This window comes from Ovis aries, chromosome 23, assembly GCF_016772045.2.
Source record: "Ovis aries strain OAR_USU_Benz2616 breed Rambouillet chromosome 23, ARS-UI_Ramb_v3.0, whole genome shotgun sequence".
In the NCBI taxonomy this organism is placed as follows: Eukaryota; Metazoa; Chordata; class Mammalia; order Artiodactyla; family Bovidae; genus Ovis; species Ovis aries.
In genome coordinates this window covers 14233967-14257052 of record NC_056076.1, presented here as the reverse complement: position 1 = coordinate 14257052, position 23086 = coordinate 14233967, and the positions used below count along the sequence as shown (strand labels likewise).

Sequence of the window (23086 nt, the reverse complement as noted above, 5' to 3'; positions counted from 1 at the left end):
CCAGTATACTTGCCAGGAGAATCCTCATGGTCAGGGGAGCCTGGCAGGCTACAGTCCAAGGGGTTGCAAAGAGTGGGACACAACTGAGCAACTAAGCACACAGCACATTCTGCATATAAGTTAAATAAGCATAGTGACACTCACTATATAGCCTGTTGTACTCCATTGCCAGTTTAGAACCAGTCCATTGTGCCATGTCTTGTTTTAACTGTTGCTTTTTTACCCGCATATAGGTTTCTCAGGAGACAAGTAAAATGGTCCGGTACTCCCATCTCTTAAGAATTTCCCATGGTTTGATCCACACAAAGGCTTTAGTGTAGTCAATGAAGCAGAAGTAGATGTCTTTCTGGAATTTCCTTGGTTTTTCTACAATCCAGTGAATGTTGGTAATTTGATCTCTAGTTCCTTTGCCTTTTCGAATTCCAGCTTGTACTTCTGGAAGGTCTTGGTTCACATACTCCTGAAGCCTAGTTTGAAATAGTGTGAGCATAACCTTGCTGACTTGTGAAATGAACATAATCGTGTGTTAGTTTGAACCTTCTTTGGCATTGCCCTTCTTGGGGATTGGAATGGACACTGACCTTTTCCAGTTCTGTGGCCACTGTTAAGTTTCCCAAATTTGCTGACATGTTGAATATAGCGCTTTAACAGCATCTTAGGATTTTAAATAGCTCTGCTCAGATGCCATCACCTCCACCAGCTTGTTCATAGTAGTGCTTCCTAGGCAGTACTGAGCAGTCATAAATGTTAGCTGTTGTTATTTGATCTTATTTGCTTTGCCTTCATTTGAATCTAACAAATGTAATGATTGGCTTTGTAATATACACTATTTTTATTCTTATGAAATGTGCATTGTTTTTAAACTGCTGAAAGGATGGAAGCTTAGAAAAGTTACGTGATGTATTTTAATGATTCAAGTAAACAGAAAATTGTTTTACCAGGACCTGAAATCAGATCTTTAAATCCTTTTTATAAATACTTCTCTAAAGATAAGTATCAGTATCATGTTTTAGATTTAGGGTTGTGAAGAATAGTTTGCATAGAGAATGTTAAAAAGTAGAGACATTACTTTGCCAAGAAAGGTCCATCTAGTCAAGGCTATGGTTTTTCCTGTGGTCATGTATGGATATGAGATTTGAACTATAAAGAAAGCTGAGCACTGAAGAATTGTTGCTTTTGAACTGTGGTGTTGGAGAAGACTCTTGAGAGTCCCTTGGACTGCTAGGAGGTCCAACCGGTCCATCCTAAAGGAAATCAGTCCTGAATACTCATTGGAAGGACTGATGCTAAAGCTGAGATTCCAGTACTTTGGCCACCTGATGTGAAGAACTGACTCATTTGAAAAGACCTTGATGCTGGTTAAAACTGAAGGTAGGAGGAGAAGGGGACGACAGAGGATGAGATAGTTGGATGGCATCACCAACTCCATGGACATGAGTTTGAGCAAACTCTGGGAATTGGTGAAGGACAGGGAAGCCTGGTGTGTTGCAGTCCATGGGATTGCAAGGAGTTGGACATGACTGAGCAACTGAACTGAACTGAGAGAATGTCATTATTATCAAGAATGTTAAACTTGAAAGGTAGAAGAGGCAGAAGGAGTATGAAATTAAAAAATGTAATTGGTTGGCTTTAATGTTTGTTTGTTTTTTTCTGTAAGATGGCTCTTACTTGTCTTTAACTTCATTCAAAACAATTTTGTTAGATTATATTGTGACAGCAGTCATATCAGCATGCATTTTTTAAAAAAGCAAACTTTTGTTTTCTTTTGGCAACATGTCCCTTTGTTTGTTTTTTAATTTTTTAAATTATGAAAAAGTAAACCACTAGATCCCACCCAATATGTATAGGATTTGATTTTATTGTGATCCTACCATTTCATTGTGGCTTCTCCTTTTTCTTGGAATATAGGGTATCTTTTTGTGTGTGTGGTTTCCAGGGTCCTTCTGTTGATGGATGTTCAACAGCTAGTCGGGATTTGAGGCCTCTCACAGGAGGAGATGAGCATACTTCCTTTAACTACGCCAACTTGATTTGATCTCTTTTTTAAAAAAAGCTTCTTTTCAAAATTGATGAGTTTTTGTGTAGCCATTTTAATAGTGAAGATGAAGGGAAAAAAAAGCAACATGTTCAGCTTATTATGCTTTAGTTTTTCAAGAAAAGTAAAAATGCAATTGAAACACATGCAAAAAACGATTGTGTAGTGTATGGAGAAGGTGCTGTGACTGATCAAACATGTCAGAAGTGGTTTGCAGTGTTTCATGCTGCAGATTTCTCACTAAAGGATTCTCCAAAGTCAGTTAGACCAGTTAAAGTTGATAGTGATAAAACTGAGACATTGTTTGAGTACAGTCAATGCTACAGAAGATAGCCTGTACTCAGGAGATAGCCAACACACAGAAAATATCCATATCAAGCATTGAAAATCATCCTCATCAGCATGGCCATGTTAATCACATTGATGTTTGACTTTCACATTAAAAAAAAAAACCCTTCTTGATTATATTTTACATGGTGTTCTCTACTGAAGTGTAATGACAGTGTTTCGTTTTTAAAATAAATTGTGATGGGCAGTGACAAATTGATACTGTACAATAGTGTAGAACAGAAGAGATCATGGGGCAAGTGAAGTGAACCACCACCAGCCACACCGAAGACCTGCCTTTGTCCAAAGAAAGTAATGTTGTGTCTGTGGTGGAATTGGAAGGGAGTGCTCTATTATGAGTTCTTCCTGGAAAACCAGACGATTAGTTTTGCTCCCAGTTAGACCAACTGAAGGCAGCCCTTTACAAAAAGTATCAGAATTAGTCAACAGAAAATGCATAATCTCCCATCAGGATATTGCAAGATTCTATGTTTCTTTGATGACAGACAAAGACTATTAAAGCTTGGCTGGGAAGTTCTGAGTCATCTATGATATTCATCTTTGGATTTCCATTTATTTTGGTATTTACACAATTCTGTTAGTGGAAAAAATTTCAGTTCCCTGGAAGACTAGAAAAGGCACTTGGAACAGTTCTTTGCTTATGAAGATAAGGTGTTTGGGGAAGATGGACTTATGAAGTTGCCTTTTAAAATGGCAGAAGGTAGTAGAACAAAATGGTGAATACGTTGTTCGGTAAAGTTCTTGGTGAAAATGAAAAATTAGGTCTTTTATTTTTACTCAAATACTGAAGGAAGTTTTTGGCCAACCCGATACATTCCTATAGTATGTCCTTAGGTATAGCATAGAACATGGTGCCCAATAGGCACCATCTTTAATGGTGAGTCAAGAAACAGTGACTTTCCTGTGGTGAGTGAGCACCCACTAAATATCTGCGCTATAAATGAACTGTCCTTAACCAAAGACTTCCTTGGTGGCTCAGACTGTAAAAGCATCTGCCTACAAGCGGGAGACCTGGGTTTGATCCCTGGGATGGGAAGATCCTCTGGAGAAGGAAATGGCAACCCACTCCAGTATTCTTGCCTGGAAAATCCCATGGACGGAGGAGCCTGGCAGGCTACAGTCCTTGGGGTTGCAAAGAGTCAGACATGACTGAGAACTGGTTTTACAGACAGTAGTTACGGCATCAATTGTTGTTAATGTCCAAGCACATACTGCTCGCCACATAACAGGCCAGTTAATGGAGACACTAGGTGTTAGGCCAAGGAAAAGTGATTTTCTGTTGAAAACCAACAGATTGAGAAAATGGTGAACTAGTGTTTCAAAGAACCATTTTACCTGAGTTAGATTTCAGGCTTTTTTTATACTAAAAGGGGAGGTGGGATGTGGCTAGTTGTTGCAAACTTCTTCTGATTCACTTATATATATTTGTACATAAATACACACAAACTTTCCAGATTGTTTTCCATTATACATTATTACAAGATATTGTATAGTTCTCTGTGCTAAACAGTAGATTCTTGTTATTTGTATATACATGCTTAGTGGCTTCAGTTGTGTCTGACTTTTTGTGACCCTATAGACTGTAGCCTGCCAGCTTCCTCTGTCCATGGGATTCTCCAGCAAGAATATGGGAATGGGTCGCTATGCTCGCCTCCAAGAGATCTTCCCAACCCAGGGATTGAACCCACGTCTCTTATGTCTTCTGAATTGCAGGCGGGTTCTTTACAACTAGTGCCATCTCAGAGGCCCTCTTGCTATGTATCTTTTTTGTATATAGTAATGTGTATCTGTTAACCTTAGTCTCCTAATTTATCCCCTCCCTACTTTCTCCTTTGGCAGCTGTAAGTTTATTTTCTATGTCTGTGAGTCTCTCTGTTTTAAGTTCATTTGTATCCTTTTATTTTTTGAGTCCACGTGTGATATCATGAAATTTGTCTTTTTTTTTTTTTTTTTGGCTTCTCTCTGGCTTACTTCCTTTAGTATGATTAATCTCTAGGTCTACCCCTGTTGCTGCAAATGACAATAATTCTTTCCTTTTCATGACTATTATTTCATATATGTATGTTAAAATATACATATGCATGCCGTATCTTCTTTTGGAATAGGTAGTGGCAACCCACTCCAGTATTCTAGCCTGGAAAATTCCATAGACAGAGGAGCCTGGTGGGCTTCAGTTCACAGGGTTGCAAAGCTGGACACGACTGACTGAGCATGCATGCACATATTCTTTATTGATTCACCTGTAGATGGGCACTACCATGTTTTGGCTGTTGTAAATAGTGCTGCTATGGACTTTGGGGTGCATATATCTCTTTGAACTAGTTTTCATCTTTTCTGGATACATGACCAGAAGTGGGATTGCTGAATTATATGGTAACTCTTATTTTTAGTTTTCTAAAGCACTTACATAGTGTTTTCCATAGTAGTCACACCAATTTACCTGTCCACCAGCAACTTAGGAGGGTTCCCTTTTCTCCACACCCTCTCCAGATTTATTATTTGTAAACTTTTTAATGATGACCATTAGATTGGTGTGAGGTAATTTATTATTGTTGTTTTGATTTGCATTTCTCTAATAATTAGCAGTGGTGAGTATCTTTTCATGTGCCTTTTGGCTCTCTTTATGTCTTCTTTAGAGAAATGTCTGTTTAGGTCTTCTTCCTGTTTTTTGGCTGGATTGTTTGGGGGTTTTTTGAGCTATATGATCTGTTTGTACATTTTGGAAATTAAGCACATCATTTGTAAATATTTTCTGCAATAGTTTGTATTTTCATTTTGCTTATGATTTTCTTTGCTTTATAAAAGCTTTCACATTTAATCAGTTCCGTTTGTTTACTTTTGCTTTTATTTCTTTTGCTTTGGGAGACTGATCTAAGAAAGGATTGTTATGACTGCATGTCAGAGAAAGTTTTGCCTACAGTCTCTTCCAGGAGTTTTATAGTGTCATGTTTTATAATTAAATCTTCAAGCCATTTTGAGTTTTATATTTGTGTTTGATGTGAGGGAATATGCTAACTTCAGTGATTTACATATGGCTGAAAGGACACTTTTTTTTAATGTGAAGAGATCTAATCAAGGACAGACATTGCAAAGAATACCAACTTTTACCCCCAAAGCCCTAAGATAGCTCAGTTGGTAAAGAATCTGCCTGCAGTGCAAGAGACCTGGGTTCGATTCCTGGGTCGGGAAGATCCCCTGGAGAAGGAAATGGCAACCCACTCCAGTATTCTTGCCTGGAGAATCCCATGGACAGAGGAGCCTGGCAGGCTACAGTCCATAGGGTCACAAGAGTCAGACACGACTTAGTGACTAAACCAAACCTAAGAACTTTGTGTTACATTCTGAAAATGATTAATTACATAATCATAATGAGGTAGACAGATCATTAATAGGTCCTACTGAATAATTTATTTTCTTAAACTAATTTTATCTAGAATACCAGTTTATTCACAAAGCTACTTCAAGGTAGAAATATATTCAGAAACCAAGAAAAAATATGCTTAATCAACTTGCTGTACTATAGAGAATAGTCTCTTTTCTTTTCAGAACAGCTGAAAAATATCACGATGATGATGACACTGTTATGATTCCTATAATTCACAGAGAATGGAGTCCGACTGACCACATTATTATCAAGGACAAATGTTCACAAACACAGAAATACTAGCTAGTCATTGATCCACTGTGAGAGCTATAAATCAGGGGTTTTGACTGCCAGTCTTTCTACCTGGTTTTATTGTACCTTAGTCAGTCAGTTCAGTTGCTTATTCGTATTCAACTTTTTGCGACCCCATGGAGTGCAGCACACCAGACTTCCCTGTCCGTCACCAACTCTCGGAGCATACTCAAACTCATTACTATGTAAATCTTCCATAAGTTTTGTTCTGTTAATTTTAAAAGCATAAAATTAAAGGTAATTATCAAACCATGTCTCTAAATATTTGATGATTAAAAAATTATCAAACCATGTCTCTAAAAATTCCATGTTTCTCATTTCTTTAAAATCTTAACTGCAAATATCATTATGTGGATATTGGTTTAAAAACCCATGTAAATCATCACTTTGATAATTTATTCTTCAATTTATAAACAAAAATGATGTCTAGCTTATAAATCACATTTCAAAAATCAAAACATTTGCCAAATTTCAGTCAGTCAGTCAGTTTATTCACTCAGTCATGTCTGACTCTTTGTGACCCCATGGACTGCAGCATGCCAGGCTTCCCTGTCCATCACCAATTTCCGGAGCCTGCTCAAACTGATGTCCATTGAGTCGGTGATGCTATCCAACCATCTCATCCTCTGTTGTCCCCTTCTTCTCCCGCCTTCGATCTTTCTCAGCATCAGAGTCTTTTCCAATGAGTCAGTTCTTCACATGTAGTGGCCAGAGTATTGGAGTTTCAGCTTCAGCATCAGTCCTTCCAATGAATATTCAGAATTGATTTCCTTTAGGATGAACTGGTTGGATCTCCTTGCTGTCCAAGGTACTCTTTAAGAGTCTTCTCCAACACCACAGTTCAAAAGCAACAGTTCTTCAGTGCTCAGCTTTCTTCTCAGTGCAACTCTCACATCCATACATGACTACTAGAAAAACCATAGCCTTGACTACATGGACCTTTGTTGGCAAAATAATGTCTCTGCTTTTTAATGTGCTGTCTAGGTTGGTCATAAATTTTCTTCCAGGAAGCAAGCGTCTTTTATGGCTGCAGTTAGCATCTGCAGTGATTTTGGAGCCCCCAAAATAGTCTGTCACTATTTGCATTGTTTTCCTCTCTATTTGCCATGAAGTGATGGGACCAGATGCCATGATCTTAGTTTTCTGAATGTTGAGTTTTAAGCCAACTTTTTCACTCTGCTCTTTCACTTTCATCAAGAGGCTGTTTAGTTCTTCTTTGCTTTCTGCCATGTTGCCTAATATATTTCCTCCTTTCTCTAGATTCCTCTAACATCAATAGAAGATAAGCAAATAATGTTTGATTTCTGGTTTCAGTCATGTGGAAGACTAAGATAAACTGAGAATCCTCCCACAACAAATACCTAATAATATGAAGTAGCAGTAAAATAAGTATGACAATTTGGGAAGCCCTACAAAAGATCAGTTTGCAATCTAAAATTACAAACCAAAGAAAGCTAAAGTCAGTAATTATAACAAACAACTGGAATATATCCACCAAAAATTCAGATAGTAAAATACTGAAAAGATAATTTTAAAATATAACAATAATATAAAACTATAAAACATAAATCAAGGGATCAAAACATAAAAATCAAGATACTATTTGCTACTATAGCTGTATAGTAAACCCTTTATTCTCCTTTTTCAAACTCAGGTGGTTTTATAAGCTAAATGTATAAAACCTGCTGAGATCAGTATGACCATGAACTAGAAAAGGAAAGTGAAAGAAAGGAAAATTAGACACTTCTCACGTATAGATGATAAATTTCAGCAGAAATTAGAAAACTGAATCAAGCAATTAAAAAATACATCATGCCCAAACATGATTTATTCTAAGAATGCTTACATAAAAGCAGTTTGGGGCTTCCCTTGTGGCTTAGGTGATAAAGAATCTGCCTGCAGTGTGAGAGCCCCATGTTCAATCCCTGGGTTGGGAAGGTCCCCTGGAGAAGGAAATGGCAATCCCCTTCAGTTTTCTAGCCTAGAGAATTCGATGGACAGAGGAGCCTGGTGGGCTACAGTCCATGGGGTTGCAGAGAGTCTGACACAACTGAGTGACTACACTTTTCACTTTTCAGAAGCAGTTTAACACAGGATATCTGTTATTGCACCTTATTATTATATTATTGAGTGTTTCAATTCAGTTCAGTTGCTCAGTCATGTCCAACTCTTTGCGACCCCATGAACCACAGCATGCCAGGCCTCCCTGTCCATCACCAACTCCTGGAGTCCACCCAAACCCATGTCCATTGAGTCAGTAATGCCATCCAACCATCTCATCCTCTGTTGTCCCCTTCTCCTTCTGCCCTCAATCTTTCCCAGCATCAGGGTCTTTTCTAATAAATAGCTCTTCGCATTGTTTCAGTTCAGTTCAGTTCAGTCGCTCAGTCGTGTCCGACTCTTTGTGACCCCATGAATCGCAGCATGCCAGGCCTCCTTGTCCATCACCAACTCCCGGAGTTCACTCAGACTCACGTCCATTGAGTCGGTGATGCCATCCAGCCATCTCATCCTCGGTCATCCCCTTCTCCTCCTGCCCCCAATCCCTCCCAGCATCAGAGTCTTTTCCAGTGAGTCAACTCTTCGCATGAGGTGGCCAAAGTACTGGAGTTTCAGCTTTAGCATCATTCCTTCCAAAGAAATCAGGGTTGATCTCCTTCAGAATAGACTGGTTGGATCTCCTTGCAGTCTAAGGGACTCTCAAAAGTCTTCTCCAACACCACAGTTCAAAAGCATCAATTCTTCGGCACTCAGCCTTCTTCACAGTCCAACTCTCACATCCATACATGACCATAGCCTTGACTAGACGGACCTTAGTCAGCAAAGTAATGTCTCTGCTTTTGAATATGCTATCTAGGTTGGTCATAACTTTTCTTCCAAGGAGTAAGCGTCTTTTAATTTCATGGCTACAGTCACCATCTGCAGTGATTCTGAAGCCCCAGAAAATAAAGTTTAACACTGTTTCCACTGTTTCCCCATCTATTTCCCATGAAGTGATGAGACCAGATGCCATGATCTTCGTTTTCTGAATGTTGAGCTTTAAGCCAACTTTTTCACTCTCCTCTTTCACTTTTCTCAAGAGGCTTTTTAGCTCCTCTTCACTTTGTGCCATCAAGGTGGTGTCATCTGCATATTTGAGGTTATTGATATTTCTCCCGGCAATCTTGATTCCAGAGGTCCCCCAAGATGAGATGATGGAATCACAGGACTGAGAGGGAGTTGTAATCACAGCTAAGATTGATTATAAGCAACACAGTAAGTATATACAACTAGATGGTTCAGTTAGGTAAAAAGGTGTAGTAGGTCTGGAGAAATCCATATACAGGCTTTCTATTCTTCCCCTTCCCAGCCCAGGAAGAGATTCACTTGATAGTGCTGTTTTCTCCAGAAACTAAAATGAAGCCTTTTAGAAAAAAGGCCTTTGAGACTCAGAAATTGAGGGTTTTACTCGGGGTCTGGTCACACAGACATTCTTTGCCCTCAACTGCAGAAATTCTAGCCTTCCAGAAAGAGAGCAGGTGCTCACAATAAATCACAACATACGAAGAGCCGTGCTGCAGTGAAACATCTATACCAGTTAGGGAATGTTTCAAAACTCAGATTTTCATACATTGACCAGGGCCATCCTTGCAAGCAGGTCCTTCTAAAATTAGAGCTTCAAGCCTACTATGTTAACTATCTCCTGCATGTTAAAGGAGAAAATAACATACGGTCAAAAGGATCCCCAGTCTTACCAACTTTTTGGTAAACTTCAACAAACACTCATCATATAAAGTTTTGGTAAAATAAAATATGACTTTATTAACCTCATATACGAAATAGACCAAGAACTGATAACAAACATCTTACCAAATGAGTAAATGTAAGAAGGATTTTCTTTGAAGTCAGGAACAAAATAAGGATGCTTCTACTACTACTTGGGTTAGACACTGTACCAGAGTTTCTTGTACTAGTCAGTGTGAGGAAACTATATATATAGAGGTAAGGGATAGGAATTATTTACAGATGATCATATAGAAAAGTCAAAAGAACTGTTAGAAAACTGTTATAAATAATTAGTCAAGAAATGTTAAATACAAGATTAATTAAGCAGAAATCAGTTACTATTCCATAGTTTCTGTCACCAATCTAAAAATACAGTGTTTAAAGAATATTTGCAGTAGTAAGAAAAACTACATGAAATTTAGAAATAAACCAATCAGAAAAGGTATTGATTTTCATCTTGGAAATCCAGTAATTACATGCTTAGATTTTTACACTAAGAAAACTCACTTATGGGCATAAGGAGATATATACTTATTCACTTTAGCCCTGATAATAACACAAAATGTTGAGCTTGTTGGGAGAATAAGTGATATATTTACTCATACCGGGATACTCTACAGCAATTTAAATGAAAGCATTTGCGCTGTGTAGATTAACACAGATACATCTCAAAAACAGCATTAAGTTTAAAAAAGCAAATTGAAAGAATGAGGGAAGTCTTTACAAATACCTTTGGTTTGCTTTTTTTTTTTAATCTTTTTTTAAAAGAATGAAATAAGACAAACTTAATACATGTCAGTTTTGACAGTGAATACATGGATGTTTGTTACATTATTCTGTATACCTCGTTTTATAATAAAAACAAAAAAGTTGATTGTATACATAATTTTAAAACTCAGGCATTTAACTTTCCAGAACTGGGGAGACAATAAATAATAATATTAAGTGAGCCAGTATGTTTATACCACCTGTTTTCATACATCTTGTAATTTGCCACTTAGGAAAATTATTTGGTTAATTCCCTCACACAGAAAAGAATTTTGATGAAAACGATCCAAGTCAACTAACTCAATTAGGTTGTCTAACACACTACTTTTTCAGTGTGCTTTTAGTGGTTAGGGAGAAAGAATGGTTGGGAGGGGAGGGAAGGAAGGAGGAACAATATGAATATTCTGTTATCCTTAGGGATTTTTCCTTCCAAATGTCAAACAATTCTCTGTAAAATTATTCAAAACTGTAAAACTTGTTTAGTGGCATCACTGATGTCATCAAAAGTACCTCTTAGCTATAGGTTTTTGTATAAGTGGTATGTGTAACTTTTTAAAAATAGCGTACTGGTTTTGATTCTGTTGGCTTTTTTGTATGTCATAAAAGAATGTGGGAATCTCTTACAAATTTATTCCTAATGATACATGGTAGAATGTTTTTTATCAGTCACTTTGATTTGCTTACTGATGTCTAAGATTGTCAAAACTTTTAGATTTGTGTTGAAATTGATGGTAGCAAGTAGACTAAATCCGTTTTTGCCAGTGAAAGATTAAGCCCTAAAAGAATATCGATTTATGTTCTGGAAATCTATTGTCTGTCTTCACAGCTATAGTTTTTGCCAGGAAACTACACAATAATATGCTTTTAAGACTAATCTCACTGGGATGAGGGATGGTTTGGGGAGGGAGGTGGGAGGGGGGTTCAGGATTGGGAACACGTGTATTCCCATGGTGGATTCATGTTGATGTATGGCAAAACCAATACAATATTGTAAAGTAATTAGCCTCCAATTAAAATAAAGAAATTTAAATTAAAAAGAAAGACCAATCTCTGAGAAGTTAAATTGAAAACAACTTTTATGAGGCAAATACCACTCTTCCTGAATAAGATGCACATGTAAAATTTCAAAGTAAAATTGAAAATCTGTGGCTAAGGAAATTAATCAGGAAGGTAGAAGAAACTCCTTGTCTTGTAAGAATTAAGTATCGTAGGTGTGTATGCAAACTCTTAACATATAGATATACTCCTTTTTAAATCTCAGTTCAGGTGAATTCTTATATACAACTATATTTTTTTCTTCAATTATAAATTACTGTATAACTTGTGTTTGATTTGAAACAGATTTGACACATTAAAAAATTATTAAAAAATCATACTGTTTAATAGTTGAAATCTATATCAGTGAGCCATAGTGTATCCTACAAATATTGGTAGATTAGGTGACCAATAATGATTTTCTGTTTAGTGAGTACTTCTGCTCAGTTCTAGTCTAGGCTTAGTAAAGTTTTCCTGTTAAAAAGAGTTATAACATTTAAATTGAGAGAATTTAGATGAATCAGATATGAAGTAGTTGAATAAGCACAACCTTCTATAATCATGGTGGAAAAAAAATACTCTTGGGTTTGGTAGTTCCAGCCTATTTTATTGGCCAGTATTCCTGTAAATGTGTCAAGAGAGCGATATCTGAACATTCACATAGGCTGTCTGAATCTGGAAGTTTTCTGTCTGGTGATAAGAGTAGACTGTGGGCGGGAGGTGCCTGTTTATTTTTTCAAGTGGCAGAGGGGGAAGAAAATACAGCTTTGTTATTTTTTTCTCCTTAGGTTTCCTGAAAAAGCATCAGTGTATCTGACCCAAGCATCACCTGTTGTGTAGTTACTTATTTTGGAAAAGCCACCTATCTTGTAACTCCCCTCTTAAAGTTTCTTGATGTGAGTAAAGTTTGAAACCTTAAACCTATACATTTTACTATATAGGCGGTTTTATTAACCATAAAGCAGCAGCATCATTTTAATTATATGGGTTTTTGGTTGGATCTAGTTGAAAGGCCCTTGGAAAAAATAATTTAAGAGAGAATAATTATGTTTAATACCTGGGTTTCATTTCATGTGTTTGAGGTAAATTAATCAGATTGATCCTTATTCTTCGAGTTTATTATGAAGCAAAATAACCTTGTTTAGCATCATCTTGATAAATACTGATCTTTTGTGGTTTTCTCAACAGAATTTTCTCCACAATTATTTTTAAAGGAAGTTTAGTTTTTAAGTAACTTATTACAAGATAATGTACATCTATACTAGTAAAAGATTGTTAAAGTACAAAGACTGTAAAAGTCACCTCCAATTCTTTACCCACAGTAGTCACCATTATTAATATTTTAGTTGATATGCTTTTGGTAAATGTATGTATGTATGTATGTATGTATGTATGTATGTAACATGTGAATGTGTATATATTTATTTTCAATTTGGGATCATATTATGTGCGTTTAAATGAATGGTGTTTCAAAATTGTTCCAGGTCATTTAAGATGCTTTCATGGCATGATTTTAAAGACTAGGATTTTGTGTAATGTGGATATGCCATAATTAATTTCAGCACTCCTCTATGGTTGGCTTTCAAACTATTTGCAATTCTATGTGGTTGCTATGCCTTTATCCACTTACATTTTCTCTAGCTTGAACATAGAAAGCGAGAATTATTCTTCAGGTTGTTTTTATATGGCTTGTTTGATATGTGTTCATATGCTATATTTCCATGTTATCAGACATAGTTATAGGGTTATGTGGGTGCTTAAAACCAGGATCACAGCTAGATATTAAACTTTGTAAATTATTATATCATCTCTTGTAAAGCAACAAAGCCTACCATTTTCTCTCCAGTTGAGTCTATCTCTTCCTATTTACCTCCCTACAGATTCCTAGGCAAGATTTGAAATGGATAGAAGTTTTTCAGTTGTTTTTACTCTCCCCTTTCTTCCTTCATTTAAGCAGAGACTTAAAGCATAAGGGGTGAGTCAACAAACAGGATGGAATCTTCCTTGCAGAGAAAACAGCTTTATTTGTCAGGATATCAGAGAGCTTGCCAGTCTCCTCTGTCCATGGAATTACCCAAGCAAGAATACTGGAATAGGTTGCCATTTCCTACTCCACGGGATCTTTCTGACCCAGCAATTGAACCCATGTCTCTTGTTTCTCCTTGGTAGGAGGGTTCTTTACCAGTGAGCCACCTGGGAAGCCCCCTTCTTCCTTCAGACTATAAGATTATTGTCTACTATAAGGAAAAATCCAGATCATGATGAACCTCAAGAAAACTGATTCCCAGTAATCATTTTATGTATATATTGATCTTACTGTTCTCCACTTTGACTAGGACTTGATTTACCTAAATATTCACTGAGGGCTGTCCTTCAAGTCTCTGCTTAAGTGTTGTGTGCCTGGGAGGCCTTCTCAAGAACCCCCATTATTTTCTGTCATATCACCCTGTTCATGACTTTCATATTACTGTTTTAGTTTGTGTATCTGATGCTGAAGCTCCAGCTTTGACCTCTGCTGATGCGAAGAGCTGATTCATTGGAAAAGACCCTGATGCTGAGAAAGAGTGAGGACAGGAGGAGAAGTGGGCAGCAGGATGAGATGGTTAGATAGCATCACTGACTCAATGGACATGAGTCTGAGCAAACTCCGGAGATAGTGAAGGACAGGAAAACTTGACTTGCTGCAGTTCACGGGGGTCCCAAAGAGTCAGACATGACTTAGCAACTGAAAAACATAGACATATAAGCATTTACCATATGGACATACAAGCATTATCATATAAGTAACTCACCCCTATCTTCAGGCAGAGAACTTGCTGCTTCTGTTATCTCCAGAGTGGAGGACCATGATGGAAGTTTGTAACTTAAAACAACAAACTAACATATATTCATGTTGAAATTATTTAAGTACTAGAGAAAAGTGACTAAGAGCATGAACATTCTTTTCTCCAGCTTCCTTTTGATTATCACTTCCTCCTCCTTGCCCCTCACTCACTCCCCAAAGCTCTTGAACAGAATTGCAGAGTATACAAGCATTTATTTTTTGTTATGTCACCCTTTCACTGAGAAGTCCTGTCAATAAATATAAATAATTGAATGAATAAATGCTAGGTTCTGTCAACCATTCATAGCTCCAGCACTCAAGAAGCTTATGGTCTAGTAGGGCAGATATGCATAAGGAGCGATTACTTGTGAGTTGTGGTAATGTGTCATGGAAATCGTGGAAATGTGTCTGTTCCCAGGGATAGCTATCCGGTTTGGCATTCTTTTTCTCTGCTGTTCCTCATCAATATACAGTGTAGCAAGCTGGCCTGCTTCTAAGTTCTATTCTTGGTACTTGTATTGAATGCATACTCATCTGAAGTATCTTCCTTAAGCATGAATCTGCCCTCCCATTAATTCTGATATACATTATTTGTACTCTAAGCAGTTTCCTGTACATGTTTTTATTTGGTTCTTAGAGAGTCTTTTATGTAAATAGCTTTTAAAACCGCTTGATGTTTAATTCTTAGTTAAGTTAGAGCTCAATAATGATACTATTATTTCTGTGACAGTGGGCTTCTTTTCCAACCTCTATATGACTTCTTGTGAATTCTGTAGAAATCTATGTTGCTTAAAAAGAATGACTCTTACTGATACCTTGACCTGGCTGCTTTTTAGGATGAGCACCTTAGTGAGTGTTGTATCTTCATGAGCAATTTGAGACAGATGGCGCTAGTTTCACTCTGCTGTTTAACAGAATGCAAGTTTTCTCATCTGGGACATCTAGGTCACTGACATCTCAGACCCTAAATGAAATCTAAATTGTTCAAATTCATTGTTGGTCTTCATTATTTCTAGATATTCTCAGACTGGAGACAACTGGAAGCTGCTTTGGATGGGTGAAAACCACCCAAGTCTGTCTACATAGTCATCAGCACCTGTAGAGAAGAAGTGACATAGATTATGGGCTAATAACAGCTGCTTACAGTATGCACAGTGCTTTATAGTTTTCTAAAATTTTAGTAAAATTTTTCATCTAATATTAAATTATTTAATCTGCATCGAGTCTTACAGGCCTTATGGTCTGGAGAACTGAAATGGGTGGCTGGAGTTAGCATGTCAGTTGGAGAGTTGTAGGAACTTATTTTGGAGAAGAAAGCAAGGCCTAATCATTTAGGAACTGTGATGGAGTCTAGACTTGACTTGATGCCTAAAGTCCAGTTACAAGCTAGCTTTGCCATCTTCAGATTCTCTCCTCTTGCTCTTTTGCAGTTGAGTGATTTGTTTTATGCTTATATTATCTAGTGAGTGCTGTAGTAGCTAGTTTCCAAAGATGACTCTCAGTAAAAGAAACATGCTTCACAATGCTCATGCTTTCATGTTGCTTTCATCTGCACTTAACTCTGTGACTCATTTTAACTAACCTGATGCAGCTGAAGTGTTGCTTGCCTGTTCCAGAACTAAACTTTAAGACAGCCTGAAGGCTTTTGTTTTTGCCCTCTGGGGAGTAATGAGCCACCATGTTAGAAGTCTGGCTGCCATGTTGGAGTTTCTGTGTTGAAAGACTACTTGAAGAGGGAGCAGCACTGAGAATACCTTCAGAAAGATAGAGGCCCCCACCACCCTGGTTTCCCAGCTGAACTCACCCTTTCCCACAAAGCTGTTAGAATAGTGAGTGAAGCGGTCTTGGACAGTCCAGCTCCAGCCATCACATGAGAGACTGTTAGACTAATTAAAAAATATCCAGAATTCCTCAAGAAAATGACTTCTTGATGTCTCTACATATTGTTGTTGTTCAGTTACTCAGTTATGTCTGACTCTTTGTGACCCCATGGACTGCAGCACACCAGGCTTCCCTGTCCTTCACTATCTCCTTGAGCTTGCTCAAACTCATGTTCATTGAGTCGGTGATGCCATTCAACCATGTCATCCTGTCGCCCCCTTCTCTTCCTGCCCTCAGTTGTTCTCAGCATCAAGATCTTTTCCAATGAATTGGCTCTTTGTATAAGGTGGCCAGAGTATTGGAGCTTCATCTTCAGCATCAGTCCTTCCAATGAATCTTCAGGGTTGGTTTCCTTTAGGATGGACTGGGTTTGATCTCTTTGCTGTCCAAGGGACTCTTAAGATTCTTCTCCAGCACTGCAATTAGAAAGCATCAATTCTTGGAATTCAGCCTTCTTTATTGTGACACATATTGATATATGTTAAGTCACTTAAGTTACGGGGTGGTTTTTTACATAGTATCAGATAAATAAGCTTTCTGGATGGCTTAGTGGTAAAGAATCTACCTGCCAATGCAGGAGATGTGGGTTTGATCCCTGGTTTGGGAAGATCTCCTGGAGAAGGACATGGTGACCTACTCTTCTTGCCTGGGAAATCCCACTGTGGTGGCTTCTCGGGTTGTGGAGTTTAGGCTCTAGAGCCCACGGGCTTCAGTAGTTTCAGCTTTCAGGTTCTGGAAGCTTACGTTCATTGGTTGTGATTCACAGATTTAGTTGTTCCACGGCATGTGGGCTCAGGGATCGAACCCGTATCTCCTGCTTTGGTGGCAGATTCGTTATCACTGAGCTACCAGGGAACCTCTGCAGTTGCTTTTGTATTCAACTGTCATAGTAATCTTTCCTAGCAGGTTATAAAGATTTTTCTTTCTTCTTGCTTGAAGTATTTCTTAATATGTGTACCACAGTTTACTTTAACAGTTTCCATTGTTTATAGACATTTACCTTCTTTTATGTCTATGTTTTCCATATTGGAAACAGTGATGCACAAATACTAATATATCTCAGGTAATTTAAACTTGGACTCCGAAATGGTTATACCAGTTTATGGTACTACCATCCTTGACCATGCATTCTTTGGTTGCTATTTGTAAGGTTGAGAATAGTCATCTTTTAGTATTCAAATAGAAAAGCTAGAAATATACTATGCAAGTGCTTGCGTGTGTGCTAAGTTGCTTCAGTCATGTCCGACTCTTTGTGACCCTATGGCCTGTAGCCCACAAGGCTCCTCTGTATATGGGATTTTTAGGCAAGAATACTGTAGTGGGTTGCATGCCCTCCTCCAGGGGATCTTCCGGACCCAGGAATTGAACCCACATCTCCTGTGGCTTCTGAATTACAGATGGATTCTTTACCACTGAGCCACTAGGGAAGCCCATGTATAATATATTAGCAGCAAACATGAATTCTAGTGTTAGTGAAATGACTAGAAAATTTTCAGTTTATCTGATGATTTAATAAGGTAAAGAAAAATGCCCAACACATTCTCCCATATCTAAACTTAATATACTTTTGACAATTTTTTCCTCAAAGGAAACTAGTGGAGAATCAACTACTATGTCGTAAGTATGAAAGTTGTGTTTAAAACATTAAAAAATTTAATTGGACTTAAATCTCTTTCTACAAATGAATCAATAGAGGAGATAGTGAAGACTGGTGGAAAGAGTATGAACTTTACAGACGTAGAGTTTCAGTTCTAGCTCTGATATCAGTGTTGATGTGCTATGTTGATATGCTATGACCCTGTATATTTTTATTAATTTAAAAAACTAGATGGAAACATATGGCAAAGTGAGAATACAATTCTTTACAGACTATATGGGTTAATTCTATCTGTCATAATGTATATCCATTATTCTATTTGAATTTTGGTACCAGGACTAGAAGTTAATCCTTTTTGTAGATCTGTGGGTTCAAAAATGACAGAATTCAAAAATGGAGTGCTAGGATTAGAATTTTAGGTCATGAACTTGTAGCCTCATGTTCTTTTGGTTTCCTTATGATTAATTCTTGGTCTATTTCCATGTTAGTATATTTGTCTACTGCTGCTGCTGCTAAGTCACTTCAGTCGTGTCCAACTCTGTGTGACCCCATAGATGGCAGCCCACCAGGCTCCCCCGTCCCTGGGATTCTCCAGGCAAGAACACTGGAGTGGGTTGCCATTTCCTTCTCCAATGCATGAAAGTGAAAAGTGAAAGGGAAGTCGCTCAGTAGTGTCTGACTCTTCGCGACCCCATGCACTGCAGCCTACCAGGCTCCTCCATCCATAGGATTTTCCAGGCAAGAGTACTGGAGTGGGGTGCCATCGCCGTCTCTGAGTATATTTGTCTAATGTTCCACAAAATGTTTAGTTATTGCTGCTTTGTGTGAATAATAATGCTAACCACTTATTAATGCCTTATCCATTTTCATTTAGAGGCTACCTCAGATGGAAAAGAATTTGTTATTCAGAAGACAGCTAAGCTGATAATTTTATATTACAGTGATCCTCAAAACTTGTATGAAGTTATCATTTTTATTTCTGAAATAGTATGATGATGTAATTGTGATGAGTACATTATTTGAGGAATATAAAGAATACTGATGAAGATTTTTGATTCTGTGAGAGAGATAAATTATAATTGGTGAAGGTATTTACCATCCTTGTAGGAATGCCATTATAGCATGTGTAATAGAAATGAAGACAAGTCATAAAGTCCAGCTACCATGAACTTCTTAATGCCCAGTTTTGCTTTATGCTATGAATTTGTTTAGAAAGAAAGGTTTGATACATAAATAATGCTGTTGTTTAAAATTACACTATCTTAGATAAAATCTAATTGCAGTTTGAAGACCTTAGAAATTATCTTGAATTCTCTATAGTAGTAGATTTATTATTTAAATTGTGAAACCAAGGTTAGGTTGGTATGTAAGACCTTCAGAGCACTCTACCAACTGCAGCTCTATAAATTCTTTTTCTAGCCCTAGATCTTCTATTACTGTTAATTGTTTTATTGTTGTTGTTATTTAGTTGCTAATTCTTTTAAAATTAAAATGCAACACGCACACCAATGCACTTACATCTTAGAGTATTATAGGCTCCAGGGAAATGCCATATGTATGTAACTATCTTATTTTTCATATTGAGATGTGGAAAAAAAGTTTATTTTCAATTTGAAGAACTATTATTATAACTACAAGAAATATAGATGAAGATATGTTCAGTAAAGGCTTCATTATTTTTTAGCATGTTTAGTGACAGATTATAGACCATTTAAAAAAATTTTTTTAAAGTTGTAACAGTTTCCAGACAAGTCCATTTCTTATCTTGATAGTTGTATATGGCTTTTGTTATTCATAGAAATGTATCAAATGTAAAGGTGATATAATCCTTCATTTTTCTTTAAGTTTTTAGATTTTTTTTTAAAGATTTTACTTTTGTTGAATACTTATACATTCACAGCAATGCTAAGAGGAAGGTACAAATATTTCTCATATACACTCTGCCCTAACTCATGCATAGCTCCCCCATTTTCAACACCTCCCACCACAGTGATAAATTTGTTATAATTTGTTAAAATTGATGAACCTGCAGGGAAAGGTCATAATTACCCCAAATCCATGGTTTACCTCATGGTTCTCTGAATATTGTACATTTTATGGGCATTGACAAATGTTTAATGTCATTTATTCATCATTATAATGTGATAGCTCAGAGGATAAAGCATCTGCCTGCAATGTAGGGGACCTGGGTTCGATCCCTGGATTGGGAAGACCCCCTGGAGAAGGAAATGGCAGCCCACTGCAGTATTCTTGCCTGGAGAATCCCATGGACAGAGGAGCCTTGCGGGCTGCAGTCCATAGGGTCGCAAAGAGTCCGACAAGACTGAGCGACTTCACTTTCTTTCTTTCTTTCTTTTATAATGTGATGCAGAGTAGTTTTGCTGCCCTAAAGATCTTCTGTGCTCCACTTTTATTCCCTCTTCTCCCCACTACCCTGGGCAACTTTATTGTGGTTGTCTGGCAGTCACTAAGTCCTGTCAAGCTCTTACAAACACATGGACTGTGGCAAGTCAGGTTCCTCTGCCCTCCACTGTCTCCTGGAATTTGCTCAAATTCATGTTCATTGAGTTGGTGATACTATCTAACCATCTCATCATCTGCTGCCCTCTTTTGCTTTCAGTCTTTCCCAGCATCAGGGTCTTTTCTTATGAATTGGTTTTTGGTATCAGGTGGCCAAAGTATTGGAGCTTTAGCATCAATCCTTCTGATGAATATTCAGGGTTGATTTTCTTTAGGATTGACTGGTTTGATCTCTTTGTGGTCTAAGGGACTCTCAAGAGTCTTCTCCAGCACCGCAATTAGAAAGCGTCCATTCTTTGGCACTTACAGCATTCTTTATTGTCCAACTCTCACATCCACACATGACTACTGGAAAAGCCATAGCTTTGACTATATGGACCTCTGTTGGCAAAGTAATGTCTCTGCTTTTTAATACTGTGTTTGTCATAACTTTTCTTCCAAGGGGAAAGAGACTTTTAATTTCATGGCTGTAGTCACTGTCCACAGTGATTTTGGAGTCCAAGAAAATAAAATCTGTCATTGCTTCCACTTTTTCCCCTCCTATTTGCCGTGAAGTGATGGGACCAGATCTTAGATTTTTTCATGTTTAGTTTCAAGTCAGCCGTTTATCTTTGTATTATCTCTATAGTTTGAACTTTTCTTTAGTTGGAATCATACTGTAGGTAGCCTTTTCAGACTGGCTTCTTTCACTTAGCAATGTGCACTTAAGATTTCTTGGTGTCTTTTCATGGGTTAATACCTCTTTTTTTTTTTTTTTTAGAGGATAATTGCTTTATAATGTTGGGTTGGTTTCTGCCATACATCAGCATGAATCAGCTGTAGGTATATATATATCCCCTCCCTCTGGAACTTCCTTCCCACCTTCCACCCTGTACCACCCTCTAGGTTGTCCTAGAGTACTGGCTTGAGCTCCCTGCATTATATAGCAAATTTCTACTGGCTATCTATTTTACATATGATACCTCCTTTCTTTTTAGTACTAAGTAACATAGTCTGAATGTGTCAGTTTATCCATTTACTTACTAAAGGCCATCTGAGTTGTGCCCAGGTTTTGGCTATTATAAATAAAGCCATAAAGCCATAAAAATATCCATGTGTCCCCCTTTGTGTGGGCATAAGTTTTCAACTCTAGATAAACACCAAAGAGGGCAATTCCTGGGATGTATGGTAAGAGTATGTTTAGTTTTGTATGAAGCTGCCACACTGTCTTCCAAAGCAGCTGTACGTTTTGCATTCCCCCAAGCAATTAGTAGGAATTCCTATAGCTCTATGTACTCACCTGCAGTTGGTGCTGTCAGTTTTCCAAATCTTGGTCATTCTGATAGACGTTTAGTGATTTCTCATTTTAATTTGCATTTCCCTGACGTCATGTGATGTGCAGCATTTTTTCATATAACTATTTACCATCCATATTTCTTTTTTGGTAAGTTATTAAAATCTTTGGCCCTTTTTTAAAATCCGATCACTTGTTTTCTTTTGTTGAGTTTTAAGTGTTCTTTGTGTATTTTGGCTAACATTCTTTATCATGGGTCTTTTACAGATATTTTCTTCCAGCCTGTGACTTGCTTTCTCATTCTCTTCACACTGTCTTTCACAGAGAGAAGTTTTTAATTGTAATGAAGTCCAGTTTATCAATGATTTTCTTTTATGGATTGTGCCTTTGGTGTTATATCTAGAAACCTGTCATCATACCCAAGGTCATTTAGATTTTCTACTATATTATCTAATAGGAGTTTCATATTTTGTGATTTACTTTAGGTCTGTGATTCATTTTGAATTATTTTTTGTAGAGGATGTAAGGTCTTTGTCTACATGTATTTGTTTGCACCTGCATGTCCAGTTAGTCCAGCAATACTTGTTGAAATGACTCTTTGCTCCATTTTATTGCCTCCTCTTCTTGGTCAGAGATCTGTTGACTATATTTATGTGATCTGTTTCTGGAATCTGTTGTGTTCCATTGATCTATTTATTTGTTATTTTGCACACTATCTTGATTACTGGGATTGCTTTGCATCTATAGGTCAAATCGGTAAGTATTGACATCTTGACAATACTGAATCTTCTTAACCTGATTGGAGTATCTGTTTATTTAGTTCTTCTCTGATCTTGTTCATCAGAGTTTTGTAATTTTCCTCGTATAGATCTTACACATATTTTGTTAGATTTATGTCAATTTTATTTTTGGGGGGTGCTAATATAAATGATTAGCTTATATTATGACATGAGTTTTAACAAGCTCTGGGAGTTGGTGACGGACCGGGAAGCCTGGTGTGCTGCAGTCCATGAGGTCAGAGTCAGACACAACTGAGCGACTGAACTGAACAGAATATAAATGATTAGTGTCCAACTCTTTGGGACCCCATGGACTGTAGCCCACCCGGCTCCTTAGTCCATGGAATTTTCCAGGCAGGAATACTGGAGTGGGTTGCCATTTCCTTCTCCAGGGGATCTTCCTGACCAGGGATTGAACCCAGATCTCCTGTGTCTCCTGCATTGGTCGGTGGATTCTTTACCACTGCGCTACCTGGGAAGCCCAATGTAAATGATGATTGTGTTTTTAATTTCAAGTTTTACTTATGAATTGCTGGCATATAGAAAAGAGATTGACTTTTTATATGAACCTTGTATCCTCCTTGC

At 37.5% G+C, this 23086-nt stretch overlaps 1 protein-coding gene across 9 annotated transcripts in view; it reads left to right on the top strand.

The window, feature by feature from the left end:
- PIK3C3 (phosphatidylinositol 3-kinase catalytic subunit type 3) overlaps positions 1-23086 on the top strand; it is a 160918-nt gene that overhangs the window by 36701 nt on the left and 101131 nt on the right. The window lies entirely within an intron of this gene.